The following is a 23,683-nucleotide window of genomic DNA, read 5'->3' on the forward strand; positions in this document are numbered from 1 at the left end:
CAATTTTATTTTTATCCATATTAGAAAACAACCCCGTAACATGAGAGAACAACCCGAGAAATGTGGTATATTATTCAATATGAGAAAACAACCCCGTAATAGAGTTATATTTGTCAATATTAGAAAATAACCCTGTAAAAGGGGTATATCTTTCAACATCAGAAAACAATGCCAAAAAAGTGCTATATTTTATAATACGAGAAAACAACCTCGTCGGAGGGGTATATTTGGCAATATTAGAAAACAACCCTGTAAGAGGGGTATATTTTTCAATATTAGAAAACAACCTCGTAATTAGGGTATATCTTTCGACATGAGAATACAACCCCAAAAAAGTGGTATATTTGTCAATTTAAGAAAACAACCCGTAAGATTGTTATATTTATCAATATTAGAAAACAACCCGCTAAGAGGGGTATATCTTTCCATGTGAGAAAACAACCACAGAAAAGTGGTATATTTGTCAATATGAGAAAACAACCCCATAAGAGTGTTATATTTATCAATATTACAAAACAACCTCGTAAGAGGGGTATATCTTTCAACATGAGAAATACAATCCTAAAAAAGTGGTATATTTGTCAATATTAGAGAACAACCCCGTAAGAGGGGTAGATTTGTCATTATTCGAAAACAACCCAGTAGGTGGGGTATATCTTTCGACATGCGAAAACAACCCCAAAAAAGTGGTACATTTGTCAATATGGGAAAACAATCCCGTACGAGAGTTATATTTATCAATATTAGAAAACAACCCCATAAGAGGGGTATATCTTTCAACATGAGAAAACAACCACAGAAAAGTGGTATATTTGTCGATATGAGAAAACATCCCCGTAAGATTGTTATATTTGTCAATTTTAGAAAAGAACCCGATAAGAGGGGTATACCTTTCAACATGAGAAAACAACCCTAAAAAAGTGGTATATTTGTCAATATAAGAAAATAACACCGTAAGAGTGTTATATTTATAAATATTAGAAAACAACACCGTAAGAGGTGTATATCTTTCAACATGAGAAAACAACCTTAGAAAAGTGGGGTATATTTGTCTATATTAGAAACCAACCCTGTAAGAGTGTTATGTTTATCAATATTAGAAAACAACCCTGTAAGAGGGGTATATCTTTCAACATGAGAAAACAATCGTTAAAAAGTGGTATATTTGTCAATATTAGAAAACAACCCCGTAAGAGGGGTATATTTGTCAATATTAGAAAACAACCGCATAAGTGGGGTGTATCTTTCAATATGAGAAAATAACTCCAAAGAAGTGGTATATTTGTAAATATGAGAAACAACCGTGAATACTATTATATTTATCTATTAGAAACAACCTGTAAGAGGGTATAGATCGTTCAACATGAGAAAACAACCCGAGAAATGTGATATTTTTGTCAATATGAGAAAACAACCCGGTAAGAGAGGTTTATTTGTCAATATTAGAAAACAACCCCGTAAGAGGGATATATCTTTCAACATGAGAAAACAACCCAAAAAAAGTGGTATATTTTTTAATACGAGAAAACAATCCTATAAGAGGGGTATATTTTTCAATATTAGAAAACAACCTCGTAAGTGGAGTATGTCTTTCGACATGAGAAAACAACCCCAAAAAAGTCGTACATTTGTCAATATGAGAAAACAACCCTGTAAGAGGGTTATATTTGTCAATATTAGAAAACAACCCCGTAAGAGGACTATATCTTTCATTATGAGAAAACAACAACAAAAAAGTGGGGTATATTTGTGAATACTAGAAAACAACCCCGTAAGATAGTTATATTTGTCAATATTAGAAAACAACCCTGTAAGAGGGGTATATTTGTCAACACTAGAAAACAACCCTGTAAGAGGGGTATATTTGTCAACATTAGAAAACGACCCTGCAAGAGTGGTATATTTGTCAATATTATAAAATAACCCCGTAAGAGGGGTATATCTTTCCATATTAGAAAACAACCCTAGCAAAGTGTTATATTTGTCAATATGAGAAAATAAACCCGTAAGAGTATTATATTTATCAATATTAGAAAACAACCCCGTTAAAGGGGTATATCTTTCAACATGAGATTACAACCCCAAAAAAGTGGTTTATTTTTTAATACGACAAAACAACCCCGTAAGAGGGGTATATTTGTCAATATTAGAAAACAACCCCGTAAGAGGGGTATATTTGTCAATATTATAAAATAACCCCATAAGAGGGGTATATTTGTCAATATTAGAAAACAACCCGTACGAAGAGGTATACTTGTTAATATTAGAAACAACCCCGTAAGAGGGTATATTTGTCTTTAAAAAACAACATGAGAAAACAACCTAAAGAAGTGGTATATTTGTAAATATGAGAAAACAACCCGTAACATTGTTATATTTATCCATATTAGAAAACAACCTGTAACAGGGTATATTTGTCAATATTAGTAAACAATCGCATAAGTGGGGTGTATCTTTCAATATGAGAAAACAACTCCAAAGAAGTGGTATATTTGTAAATATGAGAAAATAACCGCGTAACATTATTATATTTATCCATATTAGAAAACAACCCCGTAAGAGGGGTATATCTTTCAACATGATAAAACAACCCGAGAAATGTGGTATATTTGTCAATATGAGAAAACAACCCCGTAAGAGAGGTATATTTGTCAATATTAGAAAACAACCCCGTAAGAGAGATATATCTTTCAACATGAGATAACAACCCAAAAAAAGTGGTATATTTTTTAATACGAGAAAATAATCCCGTAAGAGGGTTATCTTTTTCAATATTAGAAAACAACCTCGTAAGAGGGATATATCTTTCAACATGAGATAACAACCCAAAAAAAGTGGTATATTTTTTAATACGAGAAAACAATCCCGTAAGAGGGGTATATTTTTCAATATTAGAAAACAACCTCGTAAGTGGAGTATGTCTTTCGACATGAGAAAACAACCACAAAAAAGTGGTATATTTGTCAATATGAGAAAACAACCCCGTAAGAGGGGTATATTTGTCAATATTAGAAAACAACCCCGTAACAGGAGTATATCCTTCAACATGAGAAAACAACAACAAAAAATTGGGGTATATTTGTGAATATTAGAAAACAACCCCGTAAGATAGTTATATTTGTCAATATAAGAAAACAACCCTGTAAGAGGGGTATATTTGTCAACACTAGAAAACAACCCTGTAAGAGGGGTATATTTGTCAACATTAGAAAACGACCCTGTAAGAGTGGTATATTTGTCAATATTACAAAATAACCCCGAAAGAGGTGTATATCTTTCCACATTAGAAAACGACCCCAAAAAAGTGTTATATTTGTCAATATGAGAAAATAAACCCGTAAGACTGTTATATTTGTCAATATTAGAAAACAACCCCGTTAGAGGGGTATATCTTTCAACATGAGATTACAACCCCAAAAAAGTGGTTTATTTTTTAATACGACAAAACAACCCCGTAAGCGGGGTATATTTGTCAATATTAGAAAACAACCCTGTAAGAGGGGTATATTTGTCAATATTAGAAAACAACCCCGTAAGAGGGGTATACTTGTTAATATTAGAAAACAACCCCGTAAGTGGGGTGTATCTTTCAACATGAGAAAACAACTCTAAAGAAGTGGAATATTTGTAAATATGAGAAAACAACCGCGTAACATTGTTATATTTATCCATATTAGAAAACAACCCCGTAAGAGGGGTATATTTGTCAATATTAGTAAACAACCGCATAAGTGGGGTGTATCTTTCAATATGAGAAAACAACTCCAAAGAAGTGGTATATTTGTAAATATGAGAAAATAACCGTGTAACATTATTATATTTATCCATATTAGAAAACAACCCCGTAAGAGGGGTATATCGTTCAACATGATAAAACAACCCGAGAAATGTGGTATATTTGTCAATATGAGAAAACAACCCCGTAAGAGAGGTATATTTGTCAATATTAGAAAACAACCCCGTAAGAGGGATATATCTTTCAACATGAGATAACAACCCAAAAAAAGTGGTATATTTTTTAATACGAGAAAATAATCCCGTAAGAGGGTTATATTTTTGAATATTAGAAAACAACCTCGTAAGTGGAGTATGTCTTTCGACATGAAAAAACAACCACAAAAAAGTGGTATATTTGTCAAGATGAGAAAACAACCCCGTAAGAGGGGTATATTTGTCAATATTAGAAAACAACCCCGTAAGAGGAGTATATCCTTCCACATGAGAAAACAACAACAAAAAAGTGGGGTATATTTGTGAATATTAGAAAACAACCCCGTAAGATAGTTATATTTGTCAATATAAGAAAACAACGCTGTAAGAGGGGTATATTTGTCAACACTAGAAAACAACCCTGTAAGAGGGGTATATTTGTCAACATTAGAAAACGACCCTGTAAGAGTGGTATATTTGTCAATATTACAAAATAACCCCGAAAGAGGGGTATATCTTTCCACATTAGAAAACGACCCCAAAAAAGTGTTATATTTGTCAATATGAGAAAACAAACCCGTAAGACTGTTATATTTGTCAATATTAGAAAACAACCCCGTTAGAGGGGTATATCTTTCAACATGAGATTACAACCCCAAAAAAGTGGTTTATTTTTTAATACGACAAAACAACCCCGTAAGCGGGGTATATTTGTCAATATTAGAAAACAACCCCGTAAGAGGGGTATATTTGTCAATATTAGAAAATAACCCTGTAAGAGGGGAATATTTGTCAATATTAGAAAACAACCCCGTAAGAGGGGTATACTTATTAATATTAGAGAACAACCCCGTAAGTGGGGAGTATCTTTCAACATGAGAAAACAACTCTAAAGAAGTGGTATATTTGTAAATATGAGAAAACAACCGCGTAACATTGTTATATTTATCGATATTAGAAAACAACCCCGTAAGAGGGGTATATTTGTCAATATTAGTAAACAACCGCATAAGTGGGGTGTATCTTTCAATATGAGAAAACAACTCCAAAGAAGTGGTATATTTGTAAATATGAGAAAACAACCGCGTAACATTATTATATTTATCCATATTAGAAAACAACCCCGTAAGAGGGGTACATCGTTCAACATGAGAAAACAACCCGAGAAATGTGATATTTTTGTCAATATGAGAAAACAACCCCGTAAGAGAGGTTTATTTGTCAATATTAGAAAACAACCCCGTAAGAGGGATATATCTTTCAACATGAGAAAACAAACCCAAAAAAAGTGGTATATTTTTTAATACGAGAAAACAATACCGTAAGAGGGTATATTTTTTAATATTAGAAAACAACCTCGTAAGTGGAGTATGTCTTTCGACATGAGAAAACAACCCCAAAAAAGTGGTACATTTGTCAATATGAGAAAACAACCCCGTAAGAGGGGTATATTTGTCAATATTAGAAAACAACCCCGTAAGAGGACTATATCTTTCATTATGAGAAAACAACAACAAAAAAGTGGGGTATATTTGTGAATATTAGAAAACAACCCCGTAAGATAGTTATATTTGTCAATATTAGAAAACAACCCTGTAAGAGGGGTATATTTGTCAACATTAGAAAACAACCCTGTAAGAGGGGTATATTTGTCAACATTAGAAAACGACCCTGCAAGAGTGATATATTTGTCAATATTATAAAATAACCCCGTAAGAGGGGTATATCTTTCCACATTAGAAAACGACCCCAAAAAAGGGTTATATTTGTCAATATGAGAAAATAAACCCGTAAGACTGTTATATTTGTCAATATTAGAAAACAACCCCGTTAGAGGGGTATATCTTTCAACATGAGATTACAACCCCAAAAAAGTGGTTTATTTTTTAATACGAGAAAACAACCCCGTAAGAGGGGTATATTTGTCAATATTAGAAAACAACCCCGTAAGAGGGGTATATTTGTCAATATTATAAAATAACCCCGTAAGAGGGGTATATTTGTCAATATTAGAAAACAACCCCGTAAGAGGGGTATATTTGTCAATATTAGAAAACAACCCCGTAAGTTGGGTGTATCTTTCAACATGAGAAAACAACTCTAAAGAAGTGGTATATTTGTAAATATGAGAAAACAACCGCGTAACATTGTTATATTTATCCATATTAGAAAACAACCCTGTAACAGGGGTATATTTGTCAATATTAGTAAACAACCGCATAAGTGGGGTGTATCTTTCAATATGAGAAAACAACTCCAAAGAAGTGGTATATTTGTAAATATGAGAAAATAACCGCGTAACATTATTATATTTATCCATATTAGAAAACAACCCCGTAAGAGGGGTATATCGTTCAACATGATAAAACAACCCGAGAAATGTGGTATATTTGTCAATATGAGAAAACAACCCCGTAAGAGAGGTATATTTGTCAATATTAGAAAACAACCCCGTAAGAGGGATATATCTTTCAACATGAGAAAACAACCCAAAAAAGTGGTATATTTTTTAATACGAGAAAACAATCCCGTAAGAGGGGTATATTTTTCAATATTAGAAAACAACCTCGTAAGTGGAGTATGTCTTTCGACATGAGAAAACAACCACAAAAAAGTGGTATATTTGTCAACATGACAAAACAACCCCGTAAGAGGGGTATATTTGTCAATATTAGAAAACAACCCCGTAAGAGGAGTATATCCTTCAACATGAGAAAACAACAACAAAAAAGTGGGGTATATTTGTGAATATTAGAAAACAACCCCGTAAGATAGTTATATTTGTCAATATAAGAAAACAACCCTGTAAGAGGGGTATATTTGTCAACACTAGAAAACAACCCTGTAAGAGGGGTATATTTGTCAACATTAGAAAACGACCCTGTAAGAGTGGTATATTTGTCAATATTACAAAATAACCCCGAAAGAGGGGTATATCTTTCCACATTAGAAAACGACCCCAAAAAAGTGTTATATTTGTCAATATGAGAAAATAAACCCGTAAGAGTGTTATATTTGTCAATATTAGAAAACAACCCCGTTAGAGGGGTATATCTTTCAACATGAGATTACAACCCCAAAAAAGTGGTTTATTTTTTAATACGACAAAACAACCCCGTAAGGGTATATTTGTCAATATTAGAAAACAACCCCGTAATAGGGGTATATTTGTCAATATTAGAAAATAACCCTGTAAGAGGGGTATATTTGTCAATATTAGAAAAGAACCCCGTAAGAGGGGTATACTTGTTAATATTAGAAAACAACCCCGTAAGTGGGGTGTATCTTTCAACATGAGAAAACAACTCTAAAGAAGTGGTATATTTGTAAATATGAGAAAACAACCGCGTAACATTGTTATATTTATCCATATTAGAAAACAACCCCGTAAGAGGGGTATATTTGTCAATATTAGTAAACAACCGCATAAGTGGGGTGTATCTTTCAATATGAGAAAACAACTCCAAAGAAGTGGTATATTTGTAAATATGAGAAAACAACCGCGTAACATTATTATATTTATCCATATTAGAAAACAACCCCGTAAGAGGGGTACATCGTTCAACATGAGAAAACAACCCGAGAAATGTGATATTTTTGTCAATATGAGAAAACAACCCCGTAAGAGAGGTTTATTTGTCAATATTAGAAAACAACCCCGTAAGAGGGATATATCTTTCAACATGAGAAAACAACCCAAAAAAAGTGGTATATTTTTTAATACGAGAAAACAATACCGTAAGAGGGGTATATTTTTTAATATTAGAAAATAACCTCGTAAGTGGAGTATGTCTTTCGACATGAGAAAACAACCCCAAAAAAGTGGTACATTTGTCAATATGAGAAAACAACCCCGTAAGAGGGGTATATTTGTCAATATTAGAAAACAACCCCGTAAGAGGACTATATCTTTCATTATGAGAAAACAACAACAAAAAAGTGGGGTATATTTGTGAATATTAGAAAACAACCCCGTAAGATAGTTATATTTGTCAAAATTAGAAAACAACCCCCGTAAGAGGTATATTTGTCAACATTAGAAAACAACCCTGTAAGAGGGGTATATTTGTCAACATTAGAAAACGACCCTGCAAGAGTGGTATATTTGTCAATATTATAAAATAACCCCGTAAGAGGGGTATATCTTTCCACATTAGAAAACGACCCCAAAAAAGGGTTATATTTGTCAATATGAGAAAATAAACCCGTAAGACTGTTATATTTGTCAATATTAGAAAACAACCCCGTTAGAGGGGTATATCTTTCAACATGAGATTACAACCCCAAAAAAGTGGTTTATTTTTTAATACGACAAAACAACCCCGTAAGAGGGGTATATTTGTCAATATTAGAAAACAACCCCGTAAGAGTGGTATATTTGTCAATATTATAAAATAACCCCGTAAGAGAGGTATATTTGTCAATATTAGAAAACAACCACGTAAGAGGGGTATACTTGTTAATATTAGAAAACAACTCCAAAGAAGTGGTATATTTGTAAATATGAGAAAACAACCGCGTAACATTGTTATATTTATCCATATTAGAAAACAACCCTGTAACAGGGGTATATTTGTCAATATTAGTAAACAACCGCATAAGTGGGGTGTATCTTTCAATATGAGAAAACAACTCCAAAGAAGTGGTATATTTGTAAATATGAGAAAATAACCGCGTAACATTATTATATTTATCCATATTTGAAAATAACCCCGTAAGAGGGGTATATCGTTCAACATGATAAAACAACCCGAGAAATGTGGTATATTTGTCAATATGAGAAAACAACCCCGTAAGAGAGGTATATTTGTCAATATTAGAAAACAACCCCGTAAGAGGGATATATCTTTCAACATGAGATAACAACCCAAAAAAAGTGGTATATTTTTTAATACGAGAAAACAATCCCGTAAGAAGGGTATATTTTTCAATATTAGAAAACAACCTCGTAAGTGGAGTATGTCTTTCGACATGAGAAAACAACCACAAAAAAGTGGTATATTTGTCAACATGAGAAAACAACCCCGTAAGAGGGGTATATTTGTCAATATTAGAAAACAACCCCGTAAGAGGAGTATATCCTTCAACATGAGAAAACAACAACAAAAAAGTGGGGTATATTTGTGAATATTAGAAAACAACCCCGTAAGATAGTTATATTTGTCAATATAAGAAAACAACCCTGTAAGAGGGGTATATTTGTCAACACTAGAAAACAACCCTGTAAGAGGGGTATATTTGTCAACATTAGAAAACGACCCTGTAAGAGTGGTATATTTGTCAATATTACAAAATAACCCCGAAAGAGGGGTCTATCTTTCCACATTAGAAAACGACCCCAAAAAAGTGTTATATTTGTCAATATGAGAAAATAAACCCGTAAGAGTGTTATATTTGTCAATATTAGAAAACAACCCCGTTAGAGGGGTATATCTTTCAACATGAGATTACAACCCCAAAAAAGTGGTTTATTTTTTAATACGACAAAACAACCCCGTAAGCGGGGTATATTGGTCAATATTAGAAAACAACCCCGTAATAGGGGTATATTTGTCAATATTAGAAAATAACCCTGTAAGAGGGGTATATTTGTCAATATTAGAAAAGAACCCCGTAAGAGGGGTATACTTGTTAATATTAGAAAACAACCCCGTAAGTGGGGTGTATCTTTCAACATGAGAAAACAACTCTAAAGAAGTGGTATATTTGTAAATATGAGAAAACAACCGCGTAACATTGTTATATTTATCCATATTAGAAAACAACCCCGTAAGAGGGGTATATTTGTCAATATTAGTAAACAACCGCATAAGTGGGGTGTATCTTTCAATATGAGAAAACAACTCCAAAGAAGTGGTATATTTGTAAATATGAGAAAACAACCGCGTAACATTATTATATTTATCCATATTAGAAAACAACCCCGTAAGAGGGGTATATCGTTCAACATGAGAAAACAACCCGAGAAATGTGGTATATCTGTCTATATGAGAAAACAACCCCGTAAGAGAGGTATATTTGTCAATATTAGAAAACAACCCCGTAAGAGGGATATATCTTTCAACATGAGAAAACAACCTAAAAAAAGTGGTATATATTTTAATACGAGAAAACAATCCCGTCAGAGGGGTATATTTTTCAATATTAGAAAACAACCTCGTAAGTGGAGTATGTCTTTCGACATGAGAAAACAACCATAAAAAAGTGGTATATTTGTGAATATGAGAAAACAACCCCGTAAGAGGGGTATATTTGTCAATATTAGAAAATATCCTCGTAAGAGGAGTATATCTCTCAACATGAGAAAACAACAACAAAAATGTGGGGTATATTTGTGAATATTAGAAAACAACCCCGTAAGATAGTTATATTTGTCAATATTAGAAAACAACCCTGTAAGAGGGGTATATTTGTCAACATTAGAAAACAACCCTGTAAGAGGGGTATATTTGTCAACATTAGAAAATGACCCTATAAGAGTGGTATATTTGTCAATATTACAAAATAACCTCGTAAGAGGGGAATATCTTTCCACATTAGATAACAACCCCAGAAAAGTGTTATATTTGTCAATATGAGAAAATAAACCCGTAAGAGTGTTATATTTGTCAATATTAGAAAACAACCCCGTTAGAGGGGTATATCTTTCAACATGAGATTACAACCCAAAAAAAGTGGTTTATTTTTTAATACGACAAAACAACCCCGTAAGAGGGTTATATTTGTCAACATTAGAAAACAACCCCATAAGAGGGGTATATTTGTCAATATTAGTAAATAACCCCGTAAGAGGGGTATATTTGTCAATATTAGAAAACAATCCAGTAAGTGGGGTATATCTTTCGACATGCGAAAACAACCCCAAAACGTGGTACATTTGTCAATATAGGAAAACAACCCCGTACGAGTGTTATATTTGTCAATATTAGAAAACAACCCCGTAAGAGGGGTATATCTTTCCACATGAGAAAACTACCACGGAAAAGTGGTATATTTGTCAATATGAGAAAACAACCCCATAAGAGTGTTATATTTATCAATATTAGAAAACACCCCCGTAAGAGGGGTATATCTTTCAACATGAGAAAATAATCCTTAAAAAGTGGTATATTTGTCAATATTAGAAAACAACCTTGTAAGAGGGGTAGATTTGTCAATATTAGGAAACAACACCATAAGTGGGGTGTATCTTTCAACATGAGAAAACAACTCCAAAGAAGTGTTATTTTTGTAAATATGAGAAAACAACCGCGTAACATTGTTATATTTATCCATATTAGAAAACAACCGCGTAAGAGGGGTATATCGTTCAACATGAGAATACAACTCGAGAAATGTGGTATATTTGTCAATATGAGAAAATGACCTCGTAAGGGAGGTATATTTGTCAATATTAGAAAACGACCCCGTAAGAGGGATATATCTTTCAACATGAGAAAACAACCCAAAAAAAGTGGTATATTTTTTAATACGAGAAAACAACCTCGTAAGAGGGGTATATTTGGCAATATTAGAAAATAATCCCGTAAGAGGGGTATATTTTTCAATATTAGAAAACAACCTCATAAGTGGAGTATGTCTTTCGACATGAGAAAACAACCCCAAAAAAGTGGTATATTTGTGAATATGAGAAAACAACCCCGTAAGAGGGGTACATTTGTCAATATTAGAAAATAACCCCATAAGAGGAGTGTATCTTTCAACATGAGAAAACAACAACAAAATAGTGGGGTACATTTGTCAATATTAGAAAACAAGCCCGTAAGAGGGTTATATTTGTCAATATTAGAAAACAACCCTGTAAGACGGTTATATTTGTCAATATTAGAAAACAACCCTGTAAGAGGGGTATATTTGTCAACATTAGAAAACAACCCTGTAAGAGCGGTATATTTGTCAATATTACAAAACAACCCCGTAAGAGGGGTATATCTTTCAACATTAGAAAACAACCCCAAAAAAGTGTTATATTTGTCAATATGAGAAAATAAACCCGTAAGAGTGTTATATTTGTCAATATTAGAAAATAACCCTGTTATAGGGGTATATCTTTCAACATGAGATTACAACCCCAAAAAAGTGGTTTATTTTTTAATACGACAAAACAACCCCGTAAGAGGGGTATATTTGTCAATATTAGAAATCAACCCCGTAAGAGGGGTATATTTGTTAATTTAAGAAAATAACCCAGGAAGAGGGGTATATTTATCAATATTAGAAAACAACCCTGTAAGAAGGGTATACTTGTTAATATTTGAAAACAACCCCGTAAGTGGGCTATATCTTTCGACATGAGTAAACAACCTCAAAAAAGTGGTATATTGTCAATATGAGAAAACAACCCCGTAAGAGTGTTATATTTATCAATATTAGAAAACAACCCCCTAAGAGGGGTATATCTTTCCACATGAGAAAACAAGCACAGAAAAGTGGTATATTTGTCAATATGAGAAAACAACCCCATAAGAGTGTTATATTTATCAATATTAGAAAACAGCCCCGTAAGAGGGGTACATTTGTCAATATTAGAAAACAACCCTATACGTTGGGTATATCTTTCGACATGCGAAAACAACAACAAAAAAGTGGTACATTTGTCAATATGAGAAAACAAACCCGTAAGAGTGTTATATTTATCAATATTAGAAAATAACCCCGTAAGAGGGGTATATCTTTCGACATGAGAAAATAACCCTAAAACAGTAGTATATTTGTCAATATGAGAAAACAGCCCCGTAAGAGTGTTATATTTATCAATATTAGAAAACAACCCCGTAAGAGGGGTATATCTTTCCACAAGAGAAAACAACCACAGAAAAGTGGTATATTTGTCAAGATGAGAAAACAATCCCATAAGAGTGCTATATTTATCAATATTATAAAACAACCCCGTAAGAGGGGTATATATTTCAACATGAGAAATCAATCCTAGAAAAGTGAAATATTTGTCAATATTAGAAAACTACCCCGTAAGAGGGGTATATCTTTCCACATGAGAAAACAACCACAGAAAAGTGGTATATTTGTCACTATGAGAAAACAACCCCATAAGAGTGTTATATTTATCAATATTAGAAAACAACCTTGTAAGAGGGGTATATCTTTCAATATGAGAAAACAACCCCAAAAAAGTGGTACATTTATCAATATGAGAAAACAACCTAGTAAGAGTGTTAAATTTATCAATATTAGAAAACAACCCCGTAAGAGGGGTATATCTTTCGACATGAGAGAACAACCCCAAAAAAGTGGTATATTTGTTAATATGAGAAAACATCCCCGTAAGAGTGTTATATTTATCAATATTAGAAAACAACTCCGTAAGAGGGGTATATTTTTCCACATGAGAAAACGACCACAAAAAAGTTGTATATTTGTCAATATGAGAAAACAACCCCATATGAGGGGTATATTTATCAATATTAGAAAACAACCCCGTAAGAGGGGTATATCTTTCAACATGAGAAAACAATCCTAAAAAAGTGGAATATTTGTCAATATTAGAAAACAACCCCGTAAGAGGGGTATATTTTTCAATATTAGAAAACAACCCCATAAGAGGGTTGTATCTTTCAACATTAGAAAACAACTCCAAAAAAGTGGTATATTAGTAAATATGAGAAAACAACCCTACAGCATTGTTATATTTATCCATATTAGAAAACAACCCCGTAAGAGGGGTATATCTTTCAACATAAGAAAACAACCCCAGAAATGTGGTATATTTGTCAATAAGAGAAAACAACCCCGTCAGAGAGGTATATTTGTCAATATTAGAAAACAACCCTCTAAGAGGGGTATATCTTTCAACATCAGAAAATAATGCCAAGAAAGTGCTATATTTTTTAATACGCGAAAACAACCTCGTCGGAGGGGTATATTTGGCAATATTAGAAAACAACCCCGTAAGAGGGGTATATTTTTCAATATTAGAAAACAACCTCATAATTGGTGTTTATCTTTCGACATGAGAATACAACCCCAAAAAAGTGGTATATTTGTCAATTTGAGAAAACAACCCCGCAAGAGTGTTATATTTATCAATATTAGAAAACAACCCCTAAAGAGTAGTATATCTTTCCACGTGAGAAAACAACCACAGAAAAGTGGTATATTTGTCAATATGAGAAAACAACCCCATAAGAGTGTTATTTTTATCAATATTACAAAACAACCCCATAAGAGGGGTATATCTTTCAACATGAGAAAAACAATCCTAAAAAAGTGGTATATTTGAAAACAACCCCGTAAGAGAGGTATATTTGTCATTATTAGAAAACAACCCAGTAAGCGGAGTATATCTTTTGACATGCGAAAACAACCCCAAAAAACTGGTACATTTGTCAATATGAGAAAACAAACCCGTACGAGTGTTATATTTATCAATATTAGAAAACAACCCCGCAAGAGGGGTATATCTTTCAACATGAGAAAACAATAATAAAAAAGTGGTATATTTCTCAATATTAGAAAACAACCTCGTAAGAGGGGTATATTTGTCAATATTAGAAAATAACCCCATAAGTGGGGTGTATCTTTCAACATGAGAAAACAACTCCAAAAAAGTGGTATACTTGTAAATATGAGAAAACAACCCCGTAACATTGTTTTATTTATCCATATTAGAAAACAACCCCGTAAGAGGGGTATATCGTTCAACATGAGAAAACAACTCGAGAAATATGGTATATTTATCAATATGAGAAAAGAACCCCGTAAGAGAGGTATGTTTGTCAATATTAGTAAACAACCCCGTACGAGGGGTATATCTTTCAACATGAGAAAAAAAACACAAAAAAAGTGGTATATTTTTTACTACGAGAAAACAACCTTGTAAGAGGGGTATATTTGGTAATATTAGAAAATAATCCCGTAAGAGGGGTATATTTTTCAATATTAGAAAACAACCTCGTAAGTCGGGTATGTCTTTCGACATGAGAAAACAACCCCAAAAAAGTGGTATGTTTGTCAATATGAGAAACAACCCCGTAAGAGGGGTATATTTATCAATATTAGAAAATAACCCTGTAAGAGGAGTATATCTTTCAACATGAGAAAACAACAACAAAAAAGTGGGGTATATTTGTTAATATTAGAAAACAACCCCGAAAGATGGTTATATTTGTCAATACTAGAAAACAACACTGTGAGAGGGGTATATTTGTCAACATTAGAAAACAACCCTGTAAGAGTGGTATATTTGTCAATATCAAAAAACAACCCCGTAAGAGGGGTATATCTTTTAACATTAGAAAACAACCACAGAAAACTGTTATGTTTGTTAATATGAGAAAATAAACCCGTAAGAGTGTTATATTTGTCAATATTAGAAAACAACCTCGTAAGAGGGGTATATCTTTCAACATGAGATTACAACCCCAAAAAAGTGGTTTATTTTTTAATACGACAAAACAACCTCGTAAGAGGAGTATATTTATCAATATTAGAAAACAACGCCGTAAGAGGAGTATATTTGTCAATATTAGAAAATAACCCCGTAAGAGGGGTATATTTTTCAATATTAGAAAATAACCCTGTAAGAGGGGTATACTTGTTAATATTAGAAAACAACCCCGTATGTGGGGTATATCTTTCAACATGAGAAAAAAATAATAAAAAAGTGGTATATTTGTCAATATTAGAAAACAACCTCATAAGAGGGGTATATTTGTCAATATTAGAAAACAACCCCATAAGTGGGGTGTATCTTTCAACACGAGAAAACAACTCCAAAAAAGTGGTATATTTATAAATATCAGAAAACAACCCCGTAACATTGTTATATTTATCCATATTAGAAAACAACTCCGTAAGAGGGGTATATCGTTCAACATGAGAAAACAACCCGAGAAATGTGGTATATTTATCAATATTAGAAAACAACCCCGTACAAGGGGTATATTTTTCAATATTAGAAAACAACCTCGTAAGTCGGGTATGTCTTTCGACATGAGAAAACAACCCCCAAAAAGTGGTATATTTGTCAATATGAGAAACAACCCCGTAAGAGGGGTATATTTATCAATATTAGAAAACAACCCTGTAAGAGGAGTATATCTTTCAACATGAGAAAACAACAACAAAAAAGTGGGGTATATTTGTTAATATTAGAAAACAACCCCGTAAGATGGTTATATTTGTCTATATTAGAAAACAACCGTGTAAGAGGGGTATATTTGTCAATATCAGAAAACAACCCCGTAAGAGGGGTATATCTTTTAACATGAGAAAAAAACCACAGAAAACTGTTATGTTTGTCAATATGAGAAAATAAACCCGTAAGAGTGTTATATTTGTCAATATTAGAAAACAACCTCGTAAGAGGGGTATATCTTTCAACATGAGATTACAACCCCAAAAAAGTGGTTTATTTTTTAATACGACAAAACAACCCCGTAAGAGGAGTATATTTATCAATATTAGAAAACAACGCCGTAAGAGGGGTATATTTGTCAATATTAGAAAATAACCCCGAAAGAGGGGTATATTTGTCAATATTAGAAAGTAACCCTGTAAGAGGGGTATACTTGTTAATATTAGAAAACAACCTCGTATGTGAGGTATATCTTTGGACATGAGAAAACAACCCCAAAAAAGTGGTATAGTTGTCAATATGAGAAAACAGCCCCATAAGAGTGTTATATTTATCAATATTAGAAAACAACCCCGTAAGAGGGGTATATCTTCCCACATGAGAAAACAACCCCAAAAAAGTGGTATATTTGTCAATATGAGAAAAAAACCCCATAAGAGTGTTACATTTATCAATATTAGAAAACAACCCCGTAAGAGGGGTACATTTGTCAATATTAGAAAACAACCCCGTAAATGGGGTATATCTTTCGACATGCGAAAACAACAACAAAAAAGTGGTACATTTGTCAATATGAGAAAACAACCCCGTAAGAGTGTTATATTTATCAATATTAGAAGACAGCCCCGTAAGAGGGGTACATTTGTCAATATTAGAAAATAACACCGTAAGTGGGGTATATCTTTCGACATGCGAAAACAACAACAAAAAGTGGTACATTTGTCAATATGAGAAAACAACCCCGTAAGAGTGTTATATTTATCAATATTAGAAAACAATCTCGTAAGAGGGGTATATCTTTCGACATGAGAAAACAACCCCAAAAAAGTGGTATATTTGTCAATATGAGAAAACAATCCCATAAGAGTGTTATATTTATCAATATTAGAAAACAACCCCATAAGAGGGGTATATCTTTCAACATGAGAAATCAATCCAGGAAAAGTAGAATATTTGTCAATATTAGAAAACAACCCCGTAAGAGTGTTTTATTTATCAATATTAGAAAATAACCCCGTAAGAGGGGTATATCTTTCCACATGAGAAATCAATCCTAGAAAAGTGAAATATTTGTCAATATTAGAAAATAACCCCGTAAGAGGGGTATATTTGCCAATATTAGAAAACCACCCCGTAAGAGGGGTATATCTTTCCACTTGAGAAAACAACCCAAAAAAGTGGTATATTTGTCAATATGAGAAAACAACCCCATAAGAGTGTTATATTTATCAATATTAGAAAATAACCCGTAAGAGGTGCATATCTTTCAACATGAGAAAACAACCTAAAAAATGTGGTACATTTGTCAATATGTGAAAACAACCCTGTAAGAGTGTTATATTTATCAATATTAGAAAATAACCCCGTAAGAGGGGTATATCTTTCGACATGAGAAAACAACCCCAATAAAGTGGTATATTTGTCAATATGAGAAAACAGCCCCGTAAGAGTGTTAAATTTATCAATATTAGAAAACAACCCCGTAAGAGGGGTATATCTTTCGACATTAGAAAACAGCCACAAAAAAGTGGTATATTTGTCAATATGAGAAAACAACCCCATAAGAGTGTTATATTTATCAATATTAGAAAACAACACCGTAAGAGGGGTATTTCTTTCAACATGAGAAAGCAATCCTAAAAAAGTGGAATATTTGTCAATATTAGAAAATAACCCCGTAAGAGGGGTATATTTGTCAATATTAGAAAACAACCCCGTAAGAGAGGTATATCTTTTAACATAAGAAAACAACCCCAAAAAAGTGGTATATTTATCAATATGAGAAAACAACCCTGTAAGAGTGGTATATTTGTCAATATGAGGATGCTGGCCAACGCGAGCGCTAGGCTGCGAGGATGCTGGCCAACGCGAGTGCTAGGCTACGAGGATGCGCTACCAACGGGCCTGCGCTTGTAAATATTCTCGCTAACGAGCCCGATGGGCGTGCTGCCTCTGCAATAGGGGGCTGGCACGCAAGGATTCCTCACCAACTGGCCAGACGGGCACGCTGGCTGGCGTGCGAGGATTCTCGCCAATAGGCCCGATGGGTGCGCTGCCTCGGCAATGGGGGACTGGCATGCTAGGATTCCTCGCCAACTATACCGATTTTGCGGGTCGCTCGAGGCGAGGATTCTCACCAACAGTTCGATGGGCGACCGCCGGCAATGGTGGACCGGGCAAAGTAGGATTTATGCCAACGAGCCTATGCATGCGAGCTAGCTCGCTAGTGGTGGCTGGCGGGCGTGCGATGCTCTCGGCAGCGGGCCCGTCAGGATTTATCAACGACGTAGAACGGGTCCGTCAGGATTTTTCGGCGATGCAGTATGGGCGAAGGAAAGTTTCGAAGCAAAGTTGCTCGCTTAGGGACGTTTATGCCGAATATAGTCAAAATTATGCACTTTTTGGCTGGGAGCACACCCCTATGACATTGCACGTGATTCTTAGTTCGAATGATTTTTTGGGCTGTGATGTGGTTCCTCGAGAAATTTTCAAAGTATTCTCCAATCCTATAATGCGGTTCCTCGAGAAATTTTCAAAGGAACAGGTTCCTTAGAGTTCAAATTTCTTTAGAACCAAAGACCCAAAACAGATTTAAGCTCAAGAGGAACTGGCTAATCCAATAATTTATCATAAACCAATGATAAATCCACTGATAGCAAATACTACTGAATTAAACACAATTTAATTAGAATGAGAGATGGATCAGTTTCCTGGCTTGAATTCTCTTTTAATAAAGAGAAAGAGAAATAAAAATGCTCAGTTTGTTCAGCGTCGATCATATGGGGAAATAATCATCACTTCCATCCCATCCCATTCTAAGTGATACTAACTAATTAATTATTTCTCTATCATATGATAGAATTTCAATTTAAAAACCCATTTTCTCTTTAACTCAATAAAGAAAAACTTTAAATAAATAATTTTAGTATGACAAAACAGAAATAGAGAAGGATCAGAAATCTGGCTTGGACTCCTAAAATATATTGAGAGAAAAATCGCTCAATATATTCAGCTTCGATCATTTGGGGAAATAATCATCACCTCCCATCTCTTTTTCTATCTAATTTACTCAACCACTTTGAAATAATTAATTGATTTTTTAAGCATCCATAGTGTGGGGGACTTGCATACAGCACTGGCTAGAATAGAACTTGGATGTGTGCTCAAGTTCACTGAGTTTGTAGAATTACTTAGGATTTTGGGACTTGGCCCCCGTGCGGTATAGTGTGGGGGACTTGCATGTAGTACTGGCTAGAATTTAAATGTGTTCTCAAGTCCACTGAGTTTGTGGAATTACTTAGGATTTTAGGACTTGGAGGATTTTCGGACCTTAGAGAGTGGAACCTCAAGGCCCTTTTTTTAAGAATAAATTGGTTTTGATTTTGCGTGTAGGGAGGAGGGGAGGGACGAATCGGAGCGACGAAGGGCTGAATCTCAGTGGATCGTGGCAGCAAGGCCACTCTGCCACTTATAATACCCCGTCAGCGTGATTTAAGTCGCCCAGAAGGATTCAAACCGCCGGCGGAAATTGTATTCGCGCCCGCTGCTCGCCCCACCGCGAGGGCTTAGCCAACAACACGTGCCTTCGAGAAAATAGGGCCCTACCATCGGCCTCGGTAAGCGACGGACAACGTGTCGCCCGGCCCGGACCGACTCAGAGGCTCAAATCATAATCCAAATAATCGGCAGCCACGCAATCGGCTTTCCAACCAAGCACGATGACCAATTGTGCGAATCAATGGTTCCTCTCGTACTACGTTGAGTTACCATTGCGACACAATCATCAGTAGGGTAAAACTAACCTATCTCACGACGGTCGAAACCCAGCTCACGTTCCCTATTGGTGGGTGAATAATCCAACACTTGGTGAATTCTGCTTCACAATGATAGGAAGAGCCGACATCGAAGGATCAAAAAGCAACGTCGCTATGAACGATTGGCTGCCACAAGCCAGTTATCCCTGTGGTAACTTTTCTAACACCTCCAGCTTTAAATTCCGAAGGTCTAAAGGATCGATAGGCCACGCTTTCATGGTTCGTATTCGTATTGGAAATCAAAATCAAATGAGCTTTTACCCTTTTGTTCCATACGAGATCTCTGTTCTCATTGAGCGCATCTTAGGACACCTGCGTTATCTTTTAACAGATGTGCTGCCCCAGCCAAACACCTCACTTGACAATGTCTTCTGCTTGGATCGGCTGCCGAAGCGACCTTAGGTCCAAAAGGAGGGGCATAACCCCGCTTCTGATTCACGGAATAAGTAAAATAACGTTAAAAGTAGTGGTATTTCACTGTTGCCGGTTAAGGCTCCCACTTATCCTACACCTCTCAAGTCATTTCACAAAGTAGGACTAGAGTCAAGCTCAATAGGGTCTACTTTCCCTGTTGATTCCGCCAAGCCTGTTCCCTTGGCTTTGGTTTTGCTGGATAGTAGACAAGGACACTGGGAATCTCGTTAATCCATTCATGTGCGTCACTAATTAGATGACGAGGCATTTGGCTACCTTAAGATAGTCATAGTTACTCCCGCCGTTTACCCACGTTTGGTTGAATTTCTTCACTTTGACATTTAGAGCACTAGGCAGAAATCACATTACGTGAGCATCCGTAGGGACCATCGTAATGCTTTGTTTTAATTAAACAGTCAGATTCCCCTTGTCCGTACCAGTTCTGAGTCGACTATTTGACACTCGGGGAAGGCCCCCGAAGAGGCTGTTCCTAGTCTGTCCCCCGGCTAACACGCAGCCACTCGCACTCGCCACTGGAGCAGCTCGAGCAGTCCGCCGACAGCTGACGGGTTCGTGACTGGGACCCCCGGATCCATTTTACCGACTTCCTGTGCCTACATTGTTCCATTGACCAAAGGCTGTTCACCTTGGACACCTGATGTAGTTATGAGTACGACCGGGTGTGGATGGCACTCGGTCCTTCAGATTTTCACGGGTCACGGAGGCGCGACCGGATACCGCTATGTGCGGTTTTTCCACCACTGGACTCTACCTCAGACTGAGTCGTTTCCAGGGTGGGTGAGCTTTTAAATAGAAAAGATAACTCTTCCCGAGGCCTCCGCCAACGCCTCAGACTCTCCACGACGCTGCGTTGCCCGTCGCATACATCCCTTGCCGGAATTTTAACCGATTCCCTTTCAAAGTTCGCATGACTTGACCAGGCTTCCCTGCCTCTTAGGATCGACTAACCCATGTCTAAGTGCCGTTCACATGGAACCTTTCCCCTCTTTGCCCTTCAAAGTTCTCATTTGAATATTTGCTACTTCCACTAAGATTTGCATCGACAGTCACTCTACTCGAGCTCACGCCTTAGGTTTTGTAGCGATCGCCACGCCCTCCTACTCATTGGGGCCTGGCTCTTGCCCCGACCGCCGGGTATAGGTCACGCGCTTAAGTGCCATCCATTTTTGGGCTAGTTGATTCAGAAGGTGAGTTGTTGCACATTCCTTAGCGGATTTCGACTTCCATGACCACCGTCCTACTGTCTTAATCGACCAACACCCTTTGTGGGTTCTAGGTTAGCATGCAGTTGGGCACAATAACCCGGCTTCCAGTTCATCCCACATCACCAGTTCTTCTTACCAAAAATGGCCCACTTGGAGCTCTCGATTCCGTGACACCCAGGCTGGCGTGCCCTCGGCCGAAAGACTTCAGGCGTAACTTGCGTTCAAAAACTTGATGATTCACGGGATTCTGCAATTCACACAAAGTATCGCATTTTGTTGCATTCTTCATCGATGCGAGAGCTGAGATATCCGTTGCCGAGAGTCATTATGGTTCTCGAAAGAGGGGGACGCGTGCCTAAGGCACATCGTTTCCGAGGCCTATAGCAGCATGCTCTTTTCATTTAATTTTCCTTGGCGCGTCCTGCGCCGAGGTTGGTTGTACAGCCGATGACAGAGAAGCGAGGGCAAAGCCCCAACACACCCCTCTCGCCAACATCGGGGGACTGGGGGCATGGCGACCCCCACTACCCCTTGCAATTAGTAGACATGTTCACCTGCAAGGCAGGTTTCGATAATGATCCTTTCGCAGGTTCACCTACAGAGACCTTATTACGACTTTTCCTTCCTATAAATGATAAGGTTCAATGGATTTCTCGCGATGTTGCCGACGGTGAACTACCTACGTCGCCATGATCTGAACACTTCACCGGACCATTCAATCAGTAGGAGCAACGGGCGGTGTGTACAAAGGGCAGGGAGGTAGTCAACGCGAGCTGATGACTCAAGCTTACTAGGAATTCCTCATTGAAGACTAACAATTGCAATGATCTATCCCCACCAAGATGAAATTTCAAAGATTATCCGGGCTTGTCGGCCAAGGCTATAGACTCGTTGAATACATTAGTGTAGCGCGCGTGCAGCCTAGAGCATCTAAGGGCATCACAGACCTGTTATTCCCTCAAACTTCCTTGGCTTAGAAGGCCATAGTCCCTCTAAGAAGGTAGCCACAGAGGGATACCTCCGTATAGCTAGTTAGCAGGCTAAGGTCTCATTTGTTAACAGAATTAACCAGAAAAATTGCTCCACCAACTAAGAACGGTCGTGCACCACCACCCATAGAATCAAGGAAGAGCTCTCAGTCTGTCAATCCTTACTATGTCTGGACCTGGTAAGTTTCCCTGTGTTGAGTCAAATTGAGCCGCAGGCTCCACTTCGAGCGGTGCCCTTCCATCAATTCCTTTAAGTTTCAACCTTGCGACCATACTCCCCCCAAAACCCAAAGACTTTGATTTCTCATAAGGTGCCGGCAGAGTCCTAAAAGCAACATCCGCCTATCCCTGGTCGGCATCGTTTATGGTTGAGACTAGGACGGTATCTGATCGTCTTCGAGCCCCCAACTTTCGTTCTTGATTAATGAAAACATCCTTGGCAAATGCTTTCGCAGTTGTTCGTCTTTCATAAATATAAGAATTTCACCTCTAACTTACATAGCCATCATAAGTATAATTCCCAAGGCAAGAAATAGATATAAAAATTATCATCCTGTGATTTTGTGGAGAAGGAAGGAATAATAGCTACAGGATTGGACGTGTGCTTACCAAATATAAGGCACAGAGAAGATTCAAGAATCTTAGGAAAGGAAAGAAGACAGAATAGATAATAGAAGCAGAAAGGCATCACTTTTATTGTATATAGACCTAATTTGTGAAGAAGAAAATGATGGGCACATATGTAAGTAGGCTAATACTAATAAGATTTTTCACAACTTTTAGTCCCCAAGCCCAAGTAGGGTGCATTTTGCAAGGCCCACCACGTGTAGCATTTTAATTAGTGATTAAAAAACTTGGACAGGTCATAACTATTAGCTCAGTCGTCCGATCTAGGTGATTTATTTCTCTTTATTTTTAACTTTTTTTCAAAATTTTACATCTTTCGGCAATAGGGGGCTGGCACGTGAGGATTCCTTGACAACTTGCCCGACGGGT

At 36.2% G+C, this 23,683-nt stretch overlaps 2 pseudogenes; both read right to left on the bottom strand.

The window, feature by feature from the left end:
• Window positions 1–18,941: 18,941 nt before the first annotated feature.
• LOC112536179 lies at window positions 18,942–19,048 on the bottom strand (annotated as a pseudogene).
• Window positions 19,049–19,191: 143 nt separating this feature from the next.
• LOC112536180 lies at window positions 19,192–19,291 on the bottom strand (annotated as a pseudogene).
• Window positions 19,292–23,683: the final 4,392 nt, after the last annotated feature.

Source organism: Ricinus communis, chromosome 1, assembly GCF_019578655.1.
Source record: "Ricinus communis isolate WT05 ecotype wild-type chromosome 1, ASM1957865v1, whole genome shotgun sequence".
NCBI classification, from domain to species: Eukaryota; Viridiplantae; Streptophyta; class Magnoliopsida; order Malpighiales; family Euphorbiaceae; genus Ricinus; species Ricinus communis.